Raw genomic sequence first — 16,005 nt, 5'->3', positions numbered from 1 at the left:
TGATCTTCCAATCCAAGTTGACTATGCCATTGACTGGAAATGCACTTGTATTATTCTCCCCCCTCCATTTTTTTAATTGGTATGTCCTTGATTTGTTAAGGAGTATGGTCTTGATACCTACTTGGATATATATGTTAGAATTATGGAATTACAATGAAAGTATATATTGTAACAGATATCCAATATGCAGGGCTTTTTTGTAGCAGGAACTCCTTTGCATATTAGGCCACACACCCCTGATGTAGCCAATCCTCCCGAAGCTTGCAGGGCTCTTAGTACAGGGCCTACTGTAAGCTCCAGGAGGACTGGTTACATTAGAGGTGTGTGGCCTAATATGCAAAGGAGTTCCTGCTACAAAAAGCCCTGCCAATATGCATACACACATCAAATACATACACAAACATGCATAATCTATGTCTATGCAAATAAAATTCACAGAAAATTCTGTTGTATCATCAGAAGGATTTGCAACGGAACACTAGATGAACAAAATGAAAGGGAAAGCATAGAATGGAATGAACAGCATTCTTCTAGTGGGAGGTCACAAACTCTCTCATTCTTATTGGATTAGCTGCTGTGACATCACTGATATACTTGTAAACTTGTAGTCAGACAACTGTTAGGATAAATTCAAAGATCTTACTATCTGAAACCTCCAATCAACCTGATAAACTGAAACACTTCTAAGTTTGATATGGGTTTTTGAATTCTGTCCTGTTGATGTAACTTGGTTGGACAGTTTCCTGCCATCTGGCAAGGGCTAAGTGGCTCTTGCTACTTTCATTTGGCAAATTATCCTGAAGTTATATAGCCAAATAAACTTCTACATCTCTTGATCTTGGGAATAATGTATTGCATAGGTTGATAATGTCACCTCTATATCCAGCAAGAGAAAAGGATTTTTTCCCCAGTGCCATCTTGTGCAACAGAAAGATGAAACTTACATTTTCTCATTATAAAGGACAAAAACTATTTGCTTAGCATGTGTTATTTATACCATAGGTTACTTTCCCTTTAATGGTAATAGAGAGTAAATATGAACTTTTTTCAATTGCATCACATGAAATGAGGAAGATGTTCTACATTAGGGATGGGCTGGATGAGAGCCAACAACTGGACCTCAATCAAAGATAAGACAGAGGTGATGCTGACTGATACTATACCTAACTGGGGATTGAGAAGTCAGCTTGTTCCGACATAGTGCAATCCAGAAATGAGTTCACAGCTTCATCTTCTGCTTCTGATATTTGGACTACACACACAATAGAGAATGAGATGGTAAAAAAAATGAGAAGGTGGGATGGAGTCAGTGTCAGTTCCAGAATTTACAGGGGGCCCAGGCAGAAAGTTCCTAGGTCTCCTCTCCCATGCCTGTCATCATAACCTTGCTTGCATTCCCATTCACCTTCCTGTGTACCCCTCTCCCACTGCCCACCTGGGCATCCTTTGCCACAGGGGGAGGGGAGAGGGGGAAGCATACACTCTCTCTCTCTCGGCTTGGCTTCGCGAACGAAGATTTAAGAAGGGTGCAATAGTCCACATCTGCTGCAGGCTCGCTGGTGGCTGACAAGACCAATGCGGGACAGGCAGGTCCGGCCACAGTGGCTGCAGGGAAAAGTCTGATTTAGGGTTGGTGCTGTAGCAGTGCGATTCTTCCTCAATCTCCTTTTGTCCTCAAGACCAGCTATGCGTGCGTTCTCAAAGGAAGAGACAGCCTGGTGGATGGTGTGCCTCCATGCTTTGCAATCTGAGGCTAGGTCAGACCACTGGTGATGGTTGATGCGACAGGTGCCAAGGGATTTCTTCAAGGAGTCCTTGTACCTCTTCTTTGGTGCCCTTCTATTTCGATGGCCAGTGGAGAGTTCGCCATACAGGGCAATCTTGGGAAGGCGGTGGTTTTCCATCCTAGAAATATGCCCTGCCCAGCGCAGCTGCGTCTTCAGCAGCAGTGCCTTGATGCTGGTAACCTCCGCCCGCTTGAGGACTTCAGTGTTGGTCACAAAGTCACTCCAGTGGATGTTGAGGATGGTGCGAAGGCAGCGCTGATGAAAGCGCTCGAGGAGTCGCAGGTGATGACGGTATAAAACCCACGATTCGGAGCTGTAGATGAGGGTTGTCATCACAATCGCTTTGTAAACATTGATCTTTGTGCCTTTTTTCAGATGCTTGTTGCTCCACACTCTTTTGTGCAGTCGGCCAAATGCACGGTTTGCCTTTGCCAGCCTGTTGTCAATCTCCTTGTCGATCTTGGCATCTGAGGAGATGATGCACCCCAGGTAGCTGAACTGCTGGACTGTCTTCAGAACTGATTCACCCACAGTGATGCAGGGAGGGTGATAATCTTCCTGGGGTGCAGGCTGGTGGAGAACTTCTGTCTTCTTCAGACTAACTTCTAGGCCAAATAGCTTGGCAGCCTCTGCAAAGCAGGACGTCATATGCTGCAGAGCTGATACCGAGTGGGAGATGAGTGCAGCATCATCAGCAAACAGTAGCTCTCGGATGAGTTTTTCCATTGTCTTGGAGTGGGCCTTTAGTCGCCTCAGGTTGAACAGGCTGCCATCGGTGCGATAGCGGATATAGACACCATCATCATCATCTAGATCTACTGCGGCTCTTTGAAGCATCATGCTAAAGAAGATCGTAAAGAGAGTTGGCGCGAGAACGCAGCCTTGCTTTACACCTGTGCCTATTGGGAAGGGCTCCGAGAGGTCGTTACAGTGTCTGACTTGGCCTCGCTGGTCTTCGTGTAGCTGGATGATCATGCTGAGGAACCTTGGGGGACATCCTAAACGTTCCAAGATTTGCCACAGGCCTTTCCTGCTAACGGTATCGAAAGCTTTAGTAAGGTCGACAAAAGTCACATACAGAGCCTTGTTCTGTTCCCTGCATTTCTCTTGGAGCTGCCTGAGAACAAATACCATGTCGGTGGTGCTCCTGTTAGCTCTGAAGCCGCACTGGCTCTCTGGGAGGAGTTCTTCTGCAATGGTGGGCACCAGTCTGTTCAGGAGTATTCTGGCAAGGATTTTGCCTGCGATGGAGAGCAGGGTTATCCCCCGATAGTTGGAGCAGTCTGACTTTTCCCCTTTGTTCTTGTATAGGGTGATGATGATTGCATCACGAAAGTCCTGTGGTAATTTGCCTTGTTCCCAGCAGGTGACAAGTACTTTGTGAAGTGAGCTATGTAGTACTGTGCCCCCATGCTTCCAGATCTCTGGTGGAATTCCATCAACTCCTGCTGCCTTGCCACTTTTCAGTTGCTTGATGGCTTTAACAGTTTCTTCTAGGGTGGGGATCTCATCCAACTCTGTTTTCACTGGTTGATGTGGGGTGAGGTGGATTGCTGAATCTTGAACTACGCGGTTGGCACTGAAGAGAACCTGAAAATACTCCAACCACCGGTTCAGTATGGATGCCTTGTCTGTGAGGAGCACTTGGCCGTCTGCACTACGCAAGGGACTCTGAGCCTGATATGATGGACCATATACTGCCTTCAGGGCTTCGTAGAACCCTCTTAAATCACCAGTGTCTGCACACAGCTGGGTTCTTTCTGCAAGCTTGGTCCACCAATCGTTCTGAATGTCTCGAAGCTTGCGCTGGAGGTTGCTACATGCAGCGCGAAAGGTTGCTTTTTTCCCAGGACAGGAGGGCTGAGCAAGATGTGCTTGGTAGGCAGATCTCTTTTTTGCCAGTAAATCTTGGATCTCTTGATTGTTCTCATCAAACCAGTCCTTGTTCTTCCTTGTGGAGAACCCGAGGACTTCTTCAGAGATCTGCAGGACGGTAGTTTTTAGGTGTTCCCAGAGTGCTTCTGGAGAAGGGTCTGTGGGGCAACTGGGGTCCTCAATTCTTGACTGGAGTTTTGCCTGGAAGGCAGCTTTAACTTCGGCTGACTGGAGACTGCCAACCTGAAACTTCCTCCGAGGGATACCTCCTCTCCTGGGTGTGGGTTTAAAATGAAGACGGAGATTGCAGCGTACAAGACGATGATCCGTATGACATTCTGCACTGGGCATTACTCGGGTGTGTAAGACAACTCGAAGGTCTCTCTGGCGCACCAGAATGTAGTCGATAAGGTGCCAGTGCTTGGACCGTGGGTGCATCCAGGTTGTCTTCAGACTGTTCTTCTGCTGGAAGATAGTGTTGGTGATGGTGAGCTGGTGCTCCATGCAGAATTCTAGCAGGAGGCGCCCGTTGTCATTGCAGTTGCCAATGCCATGTTTGCCAAGTACTCCTTTCCAGGCTTCCGAGTCTTTACCTACTCTGGCATTGAAGTCGCCAAGGATGATCACCTTGTCCTCTGTAGGGGTCTTCCGTACGAGGTTGTGTAGATCAGCATAGAACTTGTTCTTTTCTACAGGATCTGCTTGAAGGGTTGGGGCATACACACTGAAGAGTGTTGCATGCTGCTTGTTTTGAAGTGGGAGGCGCATGGACATGATGCAATCTGAGTAACCTGTTGGCAGGTTTTCGAGTTTGGAGGCAATGGAGTTCCTGACCATGAAGCCAACGCCAGAAAGGTGGCTCTCAGCCTTTGACTTACCTGACCAGTAGAGGGTATAGCCAGCACTGTGTTCTTGAAGACTACCTTCCTCAGGGAAACGGACCTCACTGAGCACTGCTATGTCGATATTCAACCTGAGAAGTTCGTGGGCAACTAGAGCAGAGCGTCGTTCAGGGCGACCACTGTCTACTGTATCAAGCATGGTTCTGATGTTCCAACACGCAAGCTTTAGTCTTTGCACACTTTGTGAGGCAGGTGCATGCCTTTTCTTTGTTGTTATTTTTTGACCGCAAGTAAGGATACCCGTTGACCGCGGCTAGCCAACTGGGGTGGGGGAGACGAGCTTTGTTTAGGCCACCTTTTCTAGGCCCCTCTCCGTGTGGAGCAAGCAGTGCTGTCCCTAGATAAGGCTGCTTGGTCGTTCAGGGTGCTGCCGAAAAATGCTTTCGTCTCCGGGTTAGCATCAGGCGACCAATACCCTGAACCGCCTACATGCAGGATCGGGACTGCGGCTTCCAGTGGCACCTTCCACCTGCCGTTTCGCCCCTTACCCATCGCTGCAGGACTTGATGCATTGTGGGTTGTGGATGTGGATATGCCCTTCAGGCCTGCGCAGAGGAATTTTTTAGGTGAAGCGCAGTGTGCGTGGTACTGGCTCCACCCTTTCACCTGGGGGTCATCTGCCATGGTCCAGTAAGCCGGGACGCTGGCAGCGAGTCCTCCAGGTGGTAGGTGTTACATTAACGAGCTCTATCTGCCCGGGTTTGATGTTAGAGTTTTCCTTCTCTTAGGCTGGCGAGGTTGGTGGGCCCAGCCTGCCCATCCGGTTATACCGCCGGACAATTCGGTCGCACCATGACATAGCAAACTCTGTGAAAAACAGGGGGGACCAGCGAGAAGGTGTTGCTACGGATGCAATAATTGGGGGGGCGGGGTGGGGGGGCTCCCTCTGGGTATCCTACCCCCCCAGGGAAAGTGTATGCGCAATACATAGCCTCTCCTCTCCCGGTGTAGTGAACGCCGCGTGGTCACTGTCTGGCTATGCCTGGCAGATGGTCACTGCAATGGCCTCTCCTGCGGGAAGCATACAAAACCACCTTAAATTGAAAGGACACAAAGCTCAAAGGAAAGCTGCCCTCTTTCTGGGCTTGATCATGTGAGTCCTTGCTGAAATAAGTCATTTGTTGCATTGATAAACGAGTAATCAATAGACACTTTCCTATCCAAGACATCATTGCCATCAGAAAATTTCCCTGAGTCAACTATTCCTGACTGGCTCCTGAATAAAATAACAACCAGTCCATTTGAAACAACACCAAAGTCACCAAGGCTTTGCATCTGCCGTGAAGACCGCCACATGCTATGAATTAATTATAAGGACATTTGCAAGTTGTTGTAATTGATTTGTCTTCCTGCAGACACAAAGGTGGTTTGTTACTCTCAAGATGAACATTCACATTTTACAATGGCCAGAAGATGTGTGGAAGGGAAAAACCAGAGTGAGATTCTAAGGGTGCTTTTTAAAAAAAAGAAAAAGCAGAAGTGGAAGCCTTTTTTAAGGACCCAGTCAGGAATTTTAAGTAGAAGCAGGAAATATCATCTAGTTGGCATCCCTTCCCTTCTAAGAAGGAGAATAGCAAGGTGAGAGGAGACTAGCTTGGCTGTAGCCACCCCCCAGGCAATCTTGCTCTCCTGCTTTTCACAGCAAAAACTTGGCTTCACACGTCAGTTACCCTGGGGCTGAAGTGATGAAAAACTTTCTTTTCTGGACCCAGTCACACCAACCAAGGAACAAGGCCTGCTGGGAGGTTCCCTGACTTCCCCCTCAGCTATGGGCTTAAGTTGGTGCTGAACAATAAATCTTTCTGCTGCATCATGGCTCAAAAATCAGTCATGTGCCTTAAGAGAGGGTGGCGTCCATATCTGCAGACTTGGCTTCTACTAATGAGAGACTGCTTTGAGGATCAGGACAGGGTTTACATTCAGAGTGTGGAAATGAGTCTAAAAGTAAAAAAGGATGCCAGAGTAACATATGACACCTTGTTTTCCAGTTTGTTTTGGGAAAACTTATGGGTTGCTTGATTGTCTGCCTTTCTCACTGGGACCCAAGGTGAATTACATGGAATAAATCAGTACAATCAACAGAGTGGGACGTCCAAAAGACCACACACTAGGCACTCGACTTGCAGGGATTCACTGATTGCTACCTCATCTGCTTGCTGGGTGGTGCTTGCTCAGCATCCAGTGGCAAGAAAATGGTACAATTTGATTGGTGGTGCATGCAATAAACTTGATAGTCCAAGGTCCATTCCATACATTGTTGATACTACAGATATGCTCTCCAATAAGGAAGTATTATCATCCCAGAACAGGCTGGAAGAGGCAGCAGAGAATGTGCCATCGTATAGTCACCACCAGGAGGCAGGCCAACTGTCAAGAGTGAGTCCTGCTGCTGGCCTGCTTCCAGACTTTGGCATCAGCCCTGGGAACCTGTCATGGCAAATGGAAGTTGAGGGGTGCTAGAAACCTTCTCTTGTGTGTATGTCAATGACATAGCAAGGCATTGACATTAGGCAATTCTCTGCTTTAACCAACAGTGATTTGCAGCAAAAACCTCTTTAACTGAGAGCATATTACATGCAGAGAAAGCCTGTTACCCTGGTCCCTACTGTTAATTGCCTTTTACACACACATTCATACATAGTACACCTACAATGTGCCTTGAAGACAAGATGACTGATCCCTCTGCAATTTATTTTTGAAATCAAACCTTCTTATAATTACTCTTTTCTGGCTGGAATAAATAAAATTTCTACCTGCAAGCACTTCTGAGGAAGATGTAATTACCCTGGTAAAAACAGAAACATTCTAATGGTTTAAGAGCTTCATTTAGAGCATATTTTTTAAAAAAATTAAACAGTATTTCAAAGTCACAAAGAGGGAGAAAAGTTGGTTTGCTGCCCTGCCAACTGAAGCAAATCTGCTATTATTTAATAGGAAACCAAAGCGCTATAAGAACTTTCCTGATGGTTGTCTGAGTTGGCTGAGCTTTCTCAGCTTAGGGTTTCATAGACTGCTTAAAACTCAAATTCCAAATTGCATCTAATATGAAAGCACACACCTACAAGTAAGTCAGTTTATGGTGAGTTAAAAACCCCCACCTGTTGATGAACATAATTTCTAAGCAATCTGTCTTGGAATTAATAGATAATAGATTTAGCTTTAGCACTGGGATTTAGCTTTAGCACTGGGAGGGGGAGGCAGCAAAGTTTCCCTCACTGATTGGTTGAGCATACATGATTGCATAGAATGTGCATGGTCATTCCAACATTTTTATGACAAATAGGCTAGGAAGAAGAACGGGGGCAGCAATAAGACCAGTGCAAGAATTTGTCTGTACTTATTATTTTACAGTCAATAGTTTAACTGATTCCCATTCCAGTGAAAAAATCCTAAGAAGTTAAAAAAGTAAAGGTAGTCCCTGTGCAAGCACCAGTCATTTCTGACTCTGGGGTGATGTCGCATCACAATGTTTTCATGGCAGACTTTTTACAGGGTTGTTTGCCATTGCATTCCCCAGTCATCTACACTTCCCCCCCAGCAAGCTGGGTACTCATTTTACTGACCTCAGAAGGATGGAAGGCTGAGTCAACCTTGAGCTGGCTACCTGAACCTAGCTTCCACCAGAATCAAACTCAGGTCATGAGCAGAGAGCTTGGACTGCAGTACTGCAGTTTTACCACTCTGCGCCACAGGGCTCCTAAGCATTTAGGCAAGGCTTTCTTTGTGGAAAAAGCCTAGCAGGAACTTATTTGCATATTAGCCACACGACCTAATGTTACCTTTGTTTCACACAGGGTTTTTTGTAGAAAAAGTCCAGCAGGAATCATTTGCATATTAGGCCACACCCCCTGACACCAAGCCAGCCGGAATTGCGTTCCTGTGCATTCCTGCTAAAAAAAAAAAAGCCCTGCATTTAGGTATTAATTATATATTTGGACAAATCTTCAAAGCAGCAGTTAAATAATGAGTTACAGAAAGGGTAACAACCTCCTTAACTGTGCCAGATAGCATATATAATAAATAATAATTGAGTGAACACACTGGAAAGTGTGAAATCAATGGAGAAATAAAAGAAGCTCATATAGAAGAATATAAATCATGACTGAATAAAAAAATGAGTAAGTTTTTCTGTCTTAACATTTCCACATGGGCAGACTCTGTTCAATCACACTATCTGAGAATTTGCCAAACAATTAAGGGGTAAGGCATGATGTCTGGCCAAGAAGAAAAGTCTTCAAAATGTTGGAATAGTTAAGAATTTTAAATACTCTGGTAGCATTGGAAAAAATGGGGTGCTCATTCCCCCCAAAGAGGGTGCTTATTTCCTTTTGTAATCACTGTATTACTTGAGATGGTTCCTTCATTCTAAGTTGGCATTTTATTCATAAGTAAAGGGAGGCCTGTGCTTCTAAAACACAAATGTCTATTTTCAGTGTCAGCATACATCGCACACATTGCCTATCAAATTTACAATTAGCTCCATGCATATCTTAAAAAATAAAAACATAAAGATGCTGAATATGGTTAAGAGTTCCCAGAGCAAAGTTGGCTACATTTAATGTGACCTCTTTGTTTCTATAATTTCCATGTATTTGTATATGGATTTTTGGTGGTTAGTTATTTTGTCGGACTCAAAATCATGCATGGAAAGGCCAGACTGAAAAATGCATTTAATAAATCTTTAATAGCAAACCTAGTGTTAAACCACAACCACAACAGCATTACATCTTTTGTAGAAAAAAAAAATTCTATTGCAAGAAAGAGCAGATGGACCCATAGGACCCCAACCCATTTATCTTTCATTAATTTGTCTAATCCTTTCTTAATGAAAAAAGCCATCCATGATACTGACTACTAACATCTCCTATAGTGGTGCATTCTACAAGCTAACTGTAAAAACCAGAGGCCACGGTAAACTGTAATCTGTTTAGAAGACATGGGTTTATAGAATCTTGTAGGGAATTGATTTGCCCCTTCATACTCTAGGCTCAGCATCAGGGATACAAGCTGGGAGGCTGTGATGACTTACAGAGAGGAGAAACAAATGGAAATACAATTCTTTAACAGAATACCATAAGATGTTAGAGGCTCAAGTACAACCATTTTCTCCATGTGCCATTATTATTTCATTCTAACCCCCCACCTCACCCCGCACACACACACCTTTTAACATATGCTCAACATTCCATGTCTTTAGTCCTCACTGCATTGGGAGGAGTTCCTCATTTTTTTTTAAAAAAATAAAAGTATACAAACAAATATTTTCCAGCATATCTTGTGAGTCTTCTGAGTTTTCAAAATCCCCTACTTTGCTTATAGGTGCTGCACTGCTGGCAGTCATTGGTCCTTTAACTTTTGATTTGGAAGGAAGTGATTATTCAGGACCCGATCCAACTACATTCCACAGAATCCAAACTACGGGTATGCATTTTACATAAACTGAGCTGAAGGGGTATTGTTTAAGCCAAGTACAGATCAAAGAATCTGATTGGCTACCAGTATCGCTGAGCCCAAATAAGGCCCATTTCCCCCAGCTTTTATTTGGGTATATTCAGCTATACCACTGGGCTCCTCTTTCAGCTCAGTTTAGACCAAGCTGCAAGAGGAGCCAGCCCAGAATTAGCTGAGGTGGTGGGAGCTGCAAGAGCTGCAAGAGGAGCCAGCCCCAGTTAAGGTGGTGTGGAACTCTCAGCTCCTGCTACCCAGCCAATCCTGGGCTAGCTCTTCTTGCAGCTTGAATCTCCATTATACCCTATGGGCACCGTTGACTATAATGTCCTCCATAGGGTATAATGGAGCCAGGGGAAAAAATCATCTGGTTTCCTGAATATTTCCTGAATCCAAATGGAAGAAGAAGATATACTCTGAATCTCAGAGTGGTCACAATCTCCTTTACCTCCCCCCTCCCACAACAGAAACCCTGTGAGGTAGGTAGGGCTGAAAGAGCTCTTACAGCAGCTGCCCTTTCAAGGACAACTCCTATGAAAGCTATGGCTGACCCAAGGCCATTCCAGCAGGTACATGTGGAGGGGTGGGGAATCAAACTCAGTTCTCCCAAATAAGAGTCTGCGCACTTAACCACTACATCAAACTGGCATACCAGTATTTGGATTCAGGAATATCAGAAAATCCCAGTATTTGGGGGGTTCAATATACCAGAACTCTCAAACCACCATTTTTTGCACACCCCTAATCCAAATCCATCACTGTAGTTTCTTTTATTTTATGGATAGTACACCTTCCTCACAGCACCATCTGATGTAAGAATAGGAAACAGGCCCCTCCCTTTCCCCTATATTGTAGCTTTGGAGAGTGCATGCACCCTGTTGGTCTGTAGACAGTCTCTAAAAGTGGGAAAGAAAACAATGTTTCCAGAAGCTGCGTCCACTGAAATGAAACGTCAGAAAGAAAACATTGTAATTCTACCACGTCGCCAGTCTTACACCACTGGATTGCAGTCATCCACTTGAAGGTAGATAAATGGATGTAAACATTTTCAGTAACTTCTGCTTTCACATGTTATTTAATGCTAATTGCATTTCAATTTAATGGAAGACAATTCCATTTCCATTCAATTAGTATGCTTGTTTTCCTAAAGCATAGCTATTTTCTTTTCTCAAACACGTAGCAAAGACTGTCTGAATGGTAAATGTGTCTCTCCACGCCAAGAGTCAATCTCCAGCAATTGCTGTGTATTACTCACTTTGAAGTCACATTTCTTAATTTAGTCCTTCATAACTCCTTCCCCCTTCTCAGAACTGTTTCATCTAGCTTTGTAAGCAGCAAAGAAAAAGAATATTTTTCTACCTGAGAGAACATTAAAACAAAAACATGCTTGAGAAGGATCTAATTACAAGATACAGAAATGGAAATGCTTTTTAATTCTTTCCTTAGAAATAGCTTTACTCTGAGCTAATGTTTATCTTGAACTAATAGGTAATAAACATACTAAACACTTTTCACTGGGAGGACTAGGGATGGGCACAAACCATCTCTCCTCCTCCTGTTCTCCAAGTTTGGTGAGGATTGGGAACACTTTTTTTGACTGGCTGTGATATGGACCCCAAAATCCAATCCTCACAGAACTTGGAGGACAGGTAAAGGAGAGGCAGTTGGATATTCCCTGTGAATTTGAGTCCGGTGCCTCTAGCTTATATGAACATATGAAGCTGCCTTATACTGAATCAGACCTTTGGTCCATCAAAGTCAGTATTGTCTTCTCAAACTGGCAGTGGCTCTCCAGGGTCTCAAGCTGAGGTTTTTCATGCCTATTTGCCTGGACCCTTTTTTGGAGATGCCGGGGATTGAACCTGGGACCTTCTTCTTCCCAAGCAGATGCTCTACCACTGAGCCACCATCCCTCCCACCATCCCTTGCTCAGAATCTGTTCTATGCACCTGTCAAAATGGTCAGTACATTCCTGAACTTGTGCCTGTCGTTATGACCATGGGCAGTAATTTTGACAGGTGCAAGTTCAAGAGGTTTAAGCTTCTATAAAATGGCTCCTGTGCAAGCCAGAGTCAACAAACTTGGAGGGCATTAAAGGGAGGTCCCCTATGAGTTTGGTGTCTCTTGTTTTTACAGGATTTGTTCTATACAACCCCCTGAACCTGCTTCAGTCAAAATGGCAATTTTGACAGGTGCAGGTTCAGGTTCAGGAGGTTCAAGCTAAAAACATCAGAGCTGTAGTGGACCTCCTCAAAATGTTCATTTTGACAGCCACTCACAAAAGCTTCTGTTGTAAGAAATGTTGTTTGTCATTAAGTTGTCATTGGACTCCTATTTCATTTTAATCCAGGTTAGGGTTTCTCAGATTTTTAATACATGGAACACAAGTTTTTAAAAATGAATTTCAATTAGAGATGCATTTTACTTTTGCACTTTTAAAGAAACAGCCTAGATAGTTGCAGTAGTATCCAACATATTTTGTGATCCATGGTTCAGTCCTTGACATTTCTATTGCTCTCATGACTTGGAGAAGTTATACCAGCTGAATAAACAATACTGGGCTAGACTGACTGAAGTGTCTTCTAACAATACAGGGCTAGACTAACTTATGTGCCCAAATGTCAATGCTTTTGTGAAGTGGTCCCCCCCCCTCCAATTATTGTGCATTCTGGGGGTTTCTCCAGAGTTTCTCTGACTTTTCTCAAAACTACTTTGCTCTGAAATTTTGGGAACAATCACAATAAAGCCAGGTTGGCTGCTATAAATAGGGGGAATTCTGGATTTTCTGCTTCATATGACAGGCATTTTCCCTGTTCCTATGGCAGCTTGGGTATGGGGTTTGTATGACCTCTTCCAAAGGATTTGGCAGGGAAATGTGGAAGGTCTATTGCTGCTGTGCTTAATCTGCAGCTGTAACAGCAACAGGGAAACTACAAAATCCCATCCCTATGTGAAAGACACCTGAGAGTTTGACTTGGGGTAGAGCTGTTTCATGTGTTTGGTATAAAAGGCAGAAAACTTTCTTCCAGCTCTGCAGCAGATGAAATAATATTTCAGGAGAACATAGTTCAATCACATGATTTCCATGCAATAGGTCCCAGTTTCAATCCCTGGCTTCTCCAGATAACTGGTATGAAAGCTACTTCTGTGCCAGAGATACTGGCAAATGTGCTTAGAGCTCATTTCACCAGTACTGAACTAGGTGGACCAGGGCTTTGACTCCTGTTTTAAGATTGTTTCGGGCCCTTTCACTCTTCCCTACTTAGTCCACCAGGGTTGGAATCATACTTCTGGGATTTACTTAAGAACAGAAGAACAGCCCTGCTGGGTTAGACCAATGGTCCATCTAGCCCAGCATTCTGTATCACACTGTAGCCAAACATTTCTTCAGGAGATCTGACAACAGGGCTAGAGACCATGACCTCCCACTGATGTTGCCTCCTGGTACCAGTATTCAGAGATTTATTGCCTCTGAATGTGAAGATTCCCTTTTGTCATCTTGGGTAGTAGCTCCTGATAAACTCCTCCTCCATGAATATGTCTAATCCTCTTGTAAAGCTGTCTGTGCCTGTAGCCATCACTGTATCCTCTGACAGTGAATTTCACATTTATCAACTGAAGTGGAGGGATTCCCATGTGCCCTTATTTCCTACGGGGAGGTCATCACTCATGAATTGACACATGGCGTATGTGCTTGTGTGACTGCTGATCTCTTAGTCCAATGACTGCAGCATATCTAATATGACGCATGGCTTTATCTTCACTGTGGTTCACTCTGACTCACAACAGGGACTCATACAGACACAAAAGGTGCTCCTCTGTAGTAGAAATAAATATACCTAAAAGTAAGATTTTGGGGGTATGAAGCATTCATGTAATTTTAACTCAGAAAAAGCATGTCTCCGTTATGACGATCTGAGTACCCAAATTTAAATATTCAAGGGCATTGAAGGTACCACAATACCTTAGAGCTTGAAAGGCAAATTCCCTAGTAAAATTCATGAGACGCAGTGGGTATTCTCCTTAGAGTGATTGACTAGAATGGGGAGACACAGTTTCAAATCCAAATGCAGCCATGAAACTCAGCTTAGTCCAGTCACTCTTTCTCAGCCTAACTGACCTCACAGGGTGGCTGTGAGGATAAAATGAAATGAAGAACTGTCTATGCTACCCTAAGATCCTTAGAGGAAGGGCAAAACAAAACTGTAATGTGGTGAAGGAAAGTGCTGTCAACTTGTAGCTGACTTATGGTGACCCTGGAGGGTTTTCAAGGTGAGAGATATGTAGAGGTGGCTTGCCATTGCTTTCTTCTGTGTTAATAACCCTGGTGGTCTCTCATCCAAGCACTAAAACCAGGGCCATCTCTGCTTAGCTTCTGAGATCTGACAAGATAGAGCTAGCCTGGACCATCCAGATGGGTGGAAATGACAGGAAAGAAAATGTCACTGCAATCCTCTTGAGTTTTCTTGGTATGGAAATGTGGGTGACAATGAAGTGGACTGATACCAACATATTTTTAAGGCTAACAAATTTTGATATGTTACTACTTTACCAAGAGAGAAATTGCAATTAAAATAAAGCTGTCACTCAAGCTATTGTAGTCACACTCCACTCCCTCTAGAAATGCTTCAAAAATTCTTTTAGAACCTCATTATTCAGAAGTCCAAGCCAATTTGCCTCCATTTTGGTGTGCCTGCTGTTCAGAGTGCAGAACTGCCCGTCTATTTTGAAATGTTTATTTTATGCATGAGACCCATAAGCAGAAACAAAACTATTTTTAAAAATTATTTCCACTTGGGCCAGAAGAAAATCCTTCTGCTAGAATTCGTATTTCATCACTCTGAAGCATGCCATTCAACCATATAATTTAGAAACTGGCAAAGACAGGTTCCTTTCCCACTTTGGTTGGCAGTGCTGCTTCCTACCTTTTTATTTTGGTCAACTTTTCAGGTGCCAGAAACAAAATGTTGCTTTTATGTAATTTGTTTCCTTTGGAAAGAAAGACTGGGATGCCTCTTAGAGAAATTTCCAGTAGAAGAAAATATTAACCCCTTTCAGGCATAACTATTTAACAATGTTAACCCCTCTCAAGCATAACTATTTTGTTCACATGCTATTGTTTTTTTCTGCATTTAGATAGCAGCTAGCTCTGGACAATATGAGTTGTGAAATGCTATTTGATGTGGTCACACCCATGTGCTTCACCATTGAGCTACAGCTGTTCCCAACAGAATGTAGTCTCTGACTCTGGTCCAGCTAAGTCACTGTTGTGTACTCTGACTGGCAGCTACTCTGAAGCACATAGTGGTCTTTTCCCAACATCTACTACCCCAAATACCTTTGAGCAGGTATATCAGGAGATGAAATTGGGACTTTCTGAATGCAAAACATATGATCTTACTGTTGAGCTTTAGGCAATGCCATTTGATATTACACTCATGTGCAGGGCTTTTTTGTAGAAAAAGCCCAGCAGGAACTCATTTGCATATTAAGCCACACCTCCTGACATCACCATTGTTTCACACAGGCTTTTTTAATAGAAAAAGCTTGCAGGAATCATTTGCATATTAAGCCACACTCCATCACCAAGCCAGCCGGAACGGCATTCCTGTGCTTTCCTGTTCAAAAAAAGCCCTGCTCATGTGTGAACCAACCAATGGTGACTGTTGGTTGTTGGTATGTGGTGGACTCCATTGAAAAGCATCAATCTACAGCATTGCTTTAACTTGCTTTACTTTGCTGTGTAAAATGACAACAATGAAATAAAAACATGGTCTGCAAGTAATGTGAGATATATTCGAACGTTCTACTGGTTTTGTTTGACAGATGTTAGCCCATTCATACATGGATTCCATCACTTGGTGTTGCCATGAGTTTGCAGTAGAGAATCTACTGTTATGTGCAGAAGGTGACAGGTTCAGTTCCTGGGCAGCAAGGTGGGGGAGCAGATGATATGAGAGATCCTGGATAAAAGTTGCAAAACAGTCAACACT

Source organism: Heteronotia binoei, chromosome 11 (assembly GCF_032191835.1).
Source record: "Heteronotia binoei isolate CCM8104 ecotype False Entrance Well chromosome 11, APGP_CSIRO_Hbin_v1, whole genome shotgun sequence".
NCBI classification, from domain to species: domain Eukaryota; kingdom Metazoa; phylum Chordata; class Lepidosauria; order Squamata; family Gekkonidae; genus Heteronotia; species Heteronotia binoei.
The sequence above is the reverse complement of the archived record's forward strand: the minus strand, read 5'-3'. Positions refer to the sequence as shown.